At 38.3% G+C, this 6,229-nt stretch overlaps 1 protein-coding gene across 1 annotated transcript in view; it reads left to right on the forward strand.

The window, feature by feature from the left end:
* Nucleotides 1-6,229, forward strand: part of zmat5 (zinc finger, matrin-type 5) — a 346,127-nt gene that overhangs the window by 254,047 nt on the left and 85,851 nt on the right. The gene's annotated exons all lie outside the window — the stretch shown is intronic.

Below are 6,229 nucleotides of genomic sequence, written 5' to 3' on the forward strand. Positions count from 1 at the left end.
GAACGAGTCGGTCCTACTCACGCTGCCTGAGTCGTCAAATACAGCATTTTTGGTAAGTGCATGTACTACTGTACAGTATTTCCTATGTTCCAACAAGAAATTATGACACCATTTGTTTCATTTTACGCTGCTAACGATGCGGACGAGGCAGCATGAAAACGTTACAAGCTAGCATGCTAACCTGCTGCTAAGTTAGCATGCTAGCTTGTAACGTTTTCATGCTGCGGCCTTGACAAAACTTTCTGCCCGACTACTTTAAGGCGTGTGTTTATAATGTTGGTTCGCTATTGCATGTAATTCCACAATTGGACTGTCGACGTAGCCTTCTAAATTTAATATTCAGGCCATTTTACATCGAAAATGCACAGCTGAAAGCGAGGGGGCTGCAAGCTAGGGGAGGGAGTGAATGAGGGATTGTGATAAAAAATTGCCAAAAACTTTGTTTGTCCTACTACAACAACATATAGAGAAAGTATGACCAGTGGGAAAAGGGCACACCCTACTGAAATGGGCTACTCACTGTATGCAAGTAAAAGTAAAGGGGAAAAACAGGGAAACTGTGGTGTACTCTGATTAAAGGTAATTTTTGCTAATAATAAAGTTTGTCTATATTACTGAGTGGTTGCACAGTGAAATCCTTGCATCTCATAATTCCTATACTCTTTCCCTAATATTTTAGATGCTGTCATGAGGTTGAATCCCAGCCCCACAGGCAAATGTCAATAGCACCATGGCAGACCACCTGAAACAGGCTCCAGGGACGACTAGTGGTGGTGGTTTTGCATTCCACAACCTTTGTTCTAAACAATTTTATTTAGAGAAGATATTTTTTTTTTATTGTTTGCAGGGTTGGGGAGTAATGGAATAGTTAAATATTTATAATACAGTATTTTAAATAGAAAATGAGTAACTGTATTGTGTAACAATTTAAATTTGTGTTTCCTGACACTGTCTCAAGTAAGATTACTTGAAGGACTTTAATGTGTTATTTGCTCAAGACTTTTCCTGTATATTTTGTGACTCTTTTTTTCCCCTCAAATATTGCTACTTTTTTTCTAGAAAAATCCCCCGTGTCTGATTGTTATTGTTGTACTGTATTGTCATATGTCTGTATTTAACACTGTTGATTTTCAATATTTGAATAAATTCAAGTTTATTGTAGCCTTTGTCCTTACTGTAAACTGTTGACAAAGTAGATAGGCTGGTGGTGAGCATTTTTACGTTTAATAGGCGTTTAAAAAACGTCTATGTTCAAAACTAGTTCAAAAGTGGTTGAAAAGTGAAAGTTTTTTCACCGGCTATATGTAGACGTTTAATGAACGTTCATATTTAGACCACATTTAAACGTCTTTTGCAATAGTGCTTTCAAATGAGAAATTTAGACAAAATGTACTAGTTATGATCCACCATAACAATATACTGTGTATGCACACTAAATAAGGAGAAAAATGTAAATATAGCATTTCCTGGTAAAATATGGTTTATATGTGAACGTTGAATAGACGTCCACAAATAGCCGTTGAAAAAACTTTCACTTTTGAACCAATTCTGAACGTCTTTTCAACGGTCGGCATAAACGTTTTTTAAACGTCTTTTCAACCAAAAAATGTTTGCTGGGTTATCTTAGATCCATGGTTATACCAAAGCCCTTCTAGGCTCAATATTAGAACGTCTCTGGTTATAGGCTACTACACATGGATCTCGCCCAGATAATTGGCCAATCACAAATTCACCGACTATTAGCTTCTGTTTACACAAGTGAAGACTTTTATTCTATTTTATTTTACATACATGTAACTTTTAATAACTTTTTTCATAATAGGCCTACTTTGTTGGCAAAAAACTTAATTCTATTAACAGGCCTAATTAAGTTGTTATAAAGGATATAGCAAAAAAGAAAGAAAGAAAGAAAGAAAGAAAAAAGCCTCCCTTGATAATATTATTCATATTTTAGTGGCTTCCATATTTCAAACGATAATAAAAGATGAAATAACAGTGCATTGAATTAGGAAGAGACATAATGCCTTTGTCGCCTCAGACTGCAGCGATTAATAACTTTAATTACTGCTATAGCTTTCACATAAATTTGAGATTATTATGAGATGGTAAGTCATAATTATGAGATCAGATTTCCAATTTTCTTCTATTTCTTTTTTTTTTATGAATGCAATACACATCAACTAGGCTACTTGAGCACCTACTGTTGACAGTTCACAGGACTCATGCCAGTTAAACACAAACATAATTTCCATTTAAATTAATGATTCTCTTTGGCTTCCCTATTGTGAGGATGTGGTTTTTGGTTGTTGTTTGCTTTGTATGGGTTATTGATTTGATTTTAAATTGGAGCCAGTGGCATGCACACATGCAAGATTTCAGGACAGAGCCTCACAACAGATCACCAGGGTGATATGTATGTGGAACACCACACATCCCTAATGATGCTGGGTCCTTTGCACAGACATTATTTTGCCAGCAGATGGCAACATGCTACAACAGGGCTCATTAAGCACTATATTTATACCCAGCACGGCTAAGTGTATTTGAGTTCACATTAAAGCCAGCTCTGGCTCAGGAAGAAGATATCACTATGGCAGATATAAGGTGGTGTAAAAGGTTTTTGTACTTTGTCTTTGGGCTACTGCTGATATCTCTCTACAAGGTCAATTTTCTCTTAGGAACCGGCAGGCCTATTAACTATTTGAATGTTTGTGTGCTGTAAGTGGCCTCCTTCACTATTAACATGCTCTGGGTTGTGTGAACCCTTAAGCAATAAGACCTCTTATTGGCTTGTTACCGAGAGTTATTAGGTTTGCCCCCTGGCCCCTGCTGGTATTTAATTACCCTTGCACTCTCTCCTTTTCATCATGATGGAGATGACGGCAGCCATTGCCAATAGGTGAAAGAGGAGACTTCACCAGACCTTTATTGGTTCATTTGCCTCCGCCTGCCAGGCACAGATGGAGCTCTTTATTACTGTCACTGCCAGGTTCATTTCGGCCTGATGAGGACTGTCTTAAGAGGGAGAGCTTGACATCACATTGAGGACATGGCCAAAGCAGAATGATTATCAGGATGGGGGTGGTTACAACCCTACACAGACTCTGTGCATTCACATTATAAGCTTATTCATTCTTTTGTCACCAGTTTGTTATGTTGATTCAATTGTGCAGTGGCCAGCATTATTATTGTCATGCTAATGAGCCAATTTGAAAAATTCTAACTAGCTCGAGGTTTTCGTTGTGTCCCAAGGGTATTTACCTAATAAGTTTTTTTTTTTTTTTTATATTGTATTTATTAGCAGCCATATGTTTGTATTTTTGTCTGTGTCTCTACATAGGCCTGTATGTTTACAGCCCTAACGTTGATTAGCATTTTCACTCCATGGAGCAAAACATGGTACAAAGGGGACGGCTTTACTCATATTACTTTACAAGCGATATTGTATTTTTGTACTCTCTGTAGTTGTGTTTTGGCCTTGGATGATCCACTGAACTGATCAATTAGCCAACCACTAAATAACACAGAATGACTACTATATTTGTATATCCTATGATAACAGTGGACTTTAACTTATCTGTCCATTATCAACAATTTATGATAAACTTAACAGTATATCTCCAGTGTTCAATATAAGACAAAGTCAGCACAGTAACCTTGTTTGCCTTTTTTTTTTTGGCCTCATGTATAGGCTACTGAAAAATGACACTTTTGGGAACTGTCAAGAAACAATATGTGATTCTCTTTCAGTCTTGTCTGTGTGTGCGTGATTGCCTTTCTCCAAAAAAAAACGAAAAAAAAAAAAAAAAAACAAAACACCAGCCTTAAATGGGTTGGATTTTGTAGCAAGTATGGTTGGTTTCCATCATCACACTGGGGCGATACCAGTGAGCGGGGTCTTGAAGGCAGCATTGTTGAGTAAATTAATGGGATGGTTGAACTCAATTTTAGCATGTGAGGAGGAACTAATTTAACATGTCATACCTAATTTGTTGAATCCACTGAAAAGCTGAAGCATAAAAACAACAAGTTGTGACTGTATGTGCAGGACTATTTCTTAACCATGCACATTGAGTCTTATCAACCTGGAGGATTATCAACAAGAAATTCACACTCATTATGCACTAATTTGATCTTCGCCAGCTGCCAGTAAGCTGCCCCCCCCCCCACCCCCTCCACCTCCACCCCCATTCCACTCTTTATGCTAAGCTAACAGGCTGCTGCTATAGTCTTACTTTGATGGACAGATATGAAAGTGGTATCCATACGTCTAATCCTTTAAAAGCAGGAGTGAGTGCTGCTGTGTTATAGCTCATTAGACTGTGTGGTGGCACTGGGATCAAATGGTAGAAACTCAGACTTGTCATACCTGAAAAAGCACTGCTGTTACAATAACGATGTTTCTGTTCTGTTCAAGTGTGCCTGTGATCCATGACAGTGTGACTAAATAGCATTCAGCCATCATTAACTTTATTATTCACACCTGTAATTTTCCTTCTATGACAAGTCCAAATGTCTCAAGTTGGGGGGGGGGGTAAAATAAAAAAAACGATTTTATTTGACAGTATCTGCACACTGACACATTTACTTGTGAAATACACTTGCACACACACACACACACACACACACACACACACACACACACACACACACACACACACACACAGCCATAGAAATGTGCAGGTACATTTACTTCTCTCCTATAATGCAGTCACCTCACGCTGTGATGCCATTAGACTTACAACATGTACATTTTGGCAGCCACGGGGAACTATCATTAGATTTAAGCAGAGTGAGCAGTCGAGCATAAACTGTCATTTCTATCTGAATGTGCCACACACCTCATGCACCTCAAGGTAACAAGGCGGTGCACTGTTGTATTGATAGGTGCTGGAAATATGAAGAGTGCCCAACTCAGGAAGCTAAATGTAAGACCAGAACTGTCACCACATGATTTAAAAATGTAACACTGATGTTTTGAAAACTGGATGAACTAGTTTGCACATTAAATTGTGGTTCTGTGGGTGTTGGCTAGTCAAACACATGCACATTTTATTTTCATTCTGACTCGACTTCTGACACAGCAGGAAAAGCACAGGTATGACTAATGACATTAATGGTGGCTCCTTTCCATTTAAAAGTCACAATGAGCCATGCCAACGAGCCAACGAGCACATTACCGGGATACTCAAACTGGGAGACACTGTGGGCTCAGAGAGACTATCTGCTGCAAAAATGGCATACTAAATTTTTTTCGGCAACAGATCGTGACAAGCTCTTATCCAGAGATATTTCTAACCCAGGGGACAGGATTTATAGTAAAATTAGTTCTCGGTTTTCTGTCAAGACACATTAGTCATTCTCACTGGAAAGGTTTTCCCTGCACATTTTCGATTTTTGTTTGTGGTTCTGTGAAACCTGTAAAACCCGCCTGTTAAACCTCTTTATCTCTCTTTTTAGGATCAACAAAAAGACCATGATCCATGATCTTGGCCGACTCCATCAACTAGGTGCTGATTCAATGTCTGAGCAATTTATGAGGCTACAGTTTGTGGTGTGGCTGGATTGCATTACATTTTAAGGTGCCTCTCTGTTTCTCTCAATCAGGGATGGAAAGTAATCAAGTTAATTTACTTAAGTACTGTACTTAAAGACAATTTTGAGGTAAGTGCACTTTCCAATTTATGCTTCTTCATACTTCAGCCTCGCTGCATCTCATGATGATTATAAATTGTAGAGCGCTTGGCTTATCTTTCAGAGTGACTGCGGAGATTCTCATTTTAATTGCAAAACACAGAATGATCCATTTGATGAATTGTGATGTATAAACCTCCCAGTTAACCCTGTTTAGGTATCAACCAGCCATTAAAAATCACAATGTAATAACTAGGCTATATAATGTTATGATAGCCTACCATTCATAACATTATATCCATAACCAAGTTTAATGTAAGTAGATTTTGATGATAATGGTTGTTATCTTTTACAGTGTGGTGTTATAGCTCCTACTACTTTAACTTATGTAAGTGATCTGAGTGGGCTACTTTTTCCCATCATTGATTCCAAGTGATGCAGGTTTTTATCTCCAGCTCTGCTCTGCTCTTGCACACCTTCATCCGATTAGGATTTCATTAAACTCCACTGATTGGCTGAGCTGCAACACAAACACAGAGCTGATGTGCGGCTCGTTTAATCAATAAGACGTGCAGGGATCAAGGCGGATCTGAAA

The sequence above is a fragment of the Trachurus trachurus genome (genome assembly GCF_905171665.1).
Source record: "Trachurus trachurus genome assembly, chromosome: 12".
Lineage (NCBI taxonomy): Eukaryota > Metazoa > Chordata > Actinopteri > Carangiformes > Carangidae > Trachurus > Trachurus trachurus.